The sequence below is a fragment of the Aegilops tauschii genome, chromosome 3, assembly GCF_002575655.3.
Source record: "Aegilops tauschii subsp. strangulata cultivar AL8/78 chromosome 3, Aet v6.0, whole genome shotgun sequence".
Lineage (NCBI taxonomy): Eukaryota > Viridiplantae > Streptophyta > Magnoliopsida > Poales > Poaceae > Aegilops > Aegilops tauschii.
This window is the reverse complement of record NC_053037.3, coordinates 360,769,009-360,773,179: the sequence shown is the minus strand read 5'-3', so window position 1 is coordinate 360,773,179 and position 4,171 is coordinate 360,769,009. Positions and strand designations below refer to the sequence as shown.

Here is a 4,171-nt window from a genome sequence, read left to right as displayed (position 1 = left end):
AAATTTGAACATTTATGCCTTTTTATAAACAGGGAAATCATAGGTTTGTAATAAACATCAAACTGCCTCTTTTTTAAATTTGAACTTCTAAGTATTGTTTAGAAATGGTTAGATACACAAAACAAAATTGTGGGTTTTTCCATTTTTCTACGAAGTCACTATGTTACATCTTGTGAACTTTTGATTCTTTTTTTGTCGCGACATTCTATTCATTTTTTGCTTTTGGTGAAATGGCCTAGGCAGTCCCTATTTCTCATTTGATGAATTTTTTCTGTATGTGGTACACGTGAACTTCGGAATTTCTGAAACATGACCTTCACGTGCTATTGAAAATCAAGAAAATTATGCACAACAAAACACATACACTTCACGTGCTACATGCACGACCAACACATACACTTCCTAGAAACGGAAATAATTTAAGATTAAAAAAACCTAGGACAACAGCAGCAGCTAATCAATTACAAAAAGAGAAGCACTAGTAGCTCCGCATGGGACTAGCTTGCACCAGTGCTTCATGTTCTGATACAACACATCCACCTGCCAACGCCGTCTTGTGGTTCTACAAAAACATAAATCTTGGTCAGGCTAATGCAGTCATGATGGCACAAACTTGAAAGAAAACTCTTTTTTTTTGTTGCATTTTTGAAGAAGGATCTGCGAAGAAACTGAAACCACAAATCAAAACACTTGTTTTTTGCACCCACATATACTATTGAACTTCAGAAAGCAATAGCAAAGCTAGAACAAAACACAACATTTTTTAACTAACAATGTGAGAGATGGTGAATAGAAGGACGTATTCACTGAACTTCTGTTTTCTGTGCAAATCGACGGATGGCATCCGCGAAGCAAAATAGCAATGAGAGATGGCTGGTCGCACGAACTGCTCGTGAGCGAGGCGGCGTGCCATATATCTTAAAAATTTATAGGAGACAAGTTTCCATATCTACAGAGATTCTCGGTAAGAGACACAAAACCAAATTCTTCGCCTCGAAATCATATATTAGACTTGTATACTATGGCCGGATGGACGAGTTCGCACCACCTGCCCGCGGCCGCATCAAACTCCATTTTCAACGTCTTCAAAAGGACAAACTCTGACGAACGAACACTGTGTGTGGTGATGGAGTGCTCGCACAGGAGGCGATAGATGGACTGCTCGCGCGTGAGGTGACGAACTTCTCACGTGGGAGGGAAGAGCAGCTGAGGTGTTGTACGGTTGGTCATTGACCAAGCATTGACTGGCAGCAGCGGCTTTGTGCTCGGACGGAGACGATATTGGGCAATTGGCATATTTCAGGCACCGTGTGGAAGCCTGTAGCCTTTCCGGGACCTTAAAGATTTGAAGATAATGCACCAAGCAACTTGTATTATCAAGTATGTTCGTAGTTCAGAGCATGGCTCATAGACTTGCGGGATTGCAATATAATTAGGCAAAGTAGACATCTTTTCAACACAACATGTGCTCTGAGCATCAACATACCGCTACTGTTATGCAACAAGTGCACACGAAACTGAAGATGAGCATAGTGGCTTGGTCGTGGAAGAAATACAGGCAGTGCTTGCGCTCAATGGCAAAGGGAGTTCTGTCCAGGCAACCAGAGAAGGTCGGGGTCGACTATGAGCAGCGACAGGGACGGCCGTAGGCTGAAGCAACACCTTCGCTTCCCTCGCTAGAGCCTGGACCCTCCGTTGTGGCTAGCCTCCGACAGAGGCGGCGGACAGGGTGGCGGCTGTGGAGGTGTGATGTCCCCGCCGGAGTTTGGAGGGGCGAGGCGTTGCCCATGTAGCAGAAGGCGGAGGGGAACAAGTAGCACGGAGGGAGGCCGGCCCTCCTGGGGGATCAGAGGGTTGCGAGGGGGAGAACCCGGCAAGCTGGGACCAGGCGTGGCGGCGTCACAGCAAGGAGAAGGGGCGACGGGGAAGTTCGATGAGCGGCGTTCAGGAAGGCCACACGAGAGGATGGCTAGGGGCGGCGGCCGAGAGGCCAATGGCACAAGCCGCAAGTGCCTGGACGCTTCGCCTGAAGGAGTAGGGGCGGCGCATGCGGCCGGTCGCTGGATCCCCCGTCAAGGAGGTTGGCTCCTTGGAAGCTGCGGCCGCGGAGGGTCGGTGGCGGAAGCAACCGTGCAAGATGGTTGGCAGGGTCAGTGAGCGGGTTGGATGGCGGCGGTTGAGGCCGCACAAGATGGATGGCGGCGGCTACCGCGTCGGGTGGATGTCGGCGGCCACGAGCCAGGTGGATGGCGGCACCGGCGGCCGGGAAGCAGGGCGCGGGGCAGCAGCAATGGTAGGGATGCGGCGGTGGGGTGCTTCCGGCGCGTTCGTGGCGGAGCCGAGGAAGAGGCCATGGTGGGTCGGCAGATGGGCGGCGATGGGATCGAGGAAGAATGGGGATGGGGAGGTGGTGGACCAGAGCTCATGGGGTAGGATTTTTCTTTTTCTCGCACCGCGTTCGGGAGTTTCGGGAATAACCCGATCGCCACCTATATATGTGTATATATGGGTGCCGTGATTAGAATAGTGTTGTCCTATATATATGGGTGCCGTGATTAGAATAGTATCTATCAAATCGGAGAGTATGTGTATGTAGTATGTAGTATATAAGAATGTTTAGGTAGTCATATACTAATTTTTAGGTAGTATGCATTGTATTTTATGTATGCTCTTTTTTACGTACAGATATATACGTATTTTACAAATACAATAAAAACCATGGATCGACTCGCAATTTTTTCATATAAGTCAATTTGGAATATTTTATATATAATATATGAACATATTTATAACGATAAAGTAGTATATATATAATATCACATGGTAGTATATGAGACATGTGGGGTAACTACCCCAGGTGCCCTATCCATAGTTTTTGTTATGTTTATGAAATACGTACATATTTGTACGTAAAAAAGAGTATACTCAAAACATGGTATATACTACCTAAAAATTAGTACATACACTACCTAATCATTGTTATATACTACATAGTACACGTACATACCCTCGATTTCGAAAGATACTACATACAACATACAAAACGCAAGCGGTGGTAACTACCACTGCTTGTAGGAAACATTTGTCCTACATATATATATATATATATATATATATATATATATATATATATATATATATATATATATATATATATATCCACTAAGAGTTTTAGTCCTTTAACTTTTAAAGGATCAGCTAGAGATGGCCTTACGACTTGTTTATTTTAGTTCTTCACTATGTGATACTCTATATGTGCAAATATTTGCCGTGCAGTTCAATTTCATCAATAACAGTTTCAACAATACCACTATGAATTACGGTATTTGGTTGCTGTTAAGGATATTGCAGTTAACATGCCTTTTCTTTTTTTAACAATAACTAGTGTACTTTAGACTTGCACAATGCTAGTTTGAATGACTATTTGCTTGTTTTTAAATGTTATGCCTGATGCAGTTAACACACCTTTCCACTTCTTGTTTTGCTTAACTAGCGTGCTTAAGCTTCCACATTGAAGCTATCATTTGTAGATTATGTTGTCTACCATGGATATATTTGGTTGATGTTTAGCCTGTTGTGCTTAACATGCCTTTATATGTACTCATGCAGGACAATATTGAGAACAGTGTTGTTTTCCATCGAGGTTAGTTTCATCGCATTGCTTATATGTACTCACTGTTCAGGATATCGGTAGCTGGTACCATATAGCCTGGGGCTGATAAGGGATTAATCGTCGAATCGGACATTTCACTGAATATATCTGTAACCCATTTATCAGTAGGTTAACTAGGGCCATATTTAATATATCTGAGGCTACATAGCAACATGCATTGTACTGAATGACTAAATATGCAATCCCAGGCTACATAGCAACAAGGAAGAGTGTTACCTTAATGTTCAAATGATGTCTAGATATACATGTAAATAAAATCTTATATAATGGGATGGAGGGAGTGTTGTACTACATCATTTTTCAATTGTTGTTTAGCTTCTAATATTAGCTTGGTGCTTTTAGGTACATATATCATTGCCAAAGTTCCACACTTCGACCCTTTCTGGGGCAATGAGATATTCATGAACCAGCATCAAGTGAGGAAACTGATAAAGATTGTTATTAAAATGGGTCCAAAGACATCAATCGAACTATTTGTTTACACTTTATGCAAGACAA

The 4,171-nt window shown here is 43.1% G+C and overlaps 1 long non-coding RNA gene across 1 annotated transcript; it reads right to left on the bottom strand.

The window, feature by feature from the left end:
- Window positions 1–299: 299 nt before the first annotated feature.
- Window positions 300–2,284, bottom strand: LOC120976742 (uncharacterized). The gene is made up of 2 exons (XR_005773035.3): window positions 1,487–2,284; window positions 300–562 (listed from the first exon to the last, which is right to left on the bottom strand). It is a non-coding gene; the product is annotated as an uncharacterized lncRNA (long non-coding RNA).
- Window positions 2,285–4,171: the final 1,887 nt, after the last annotated feature.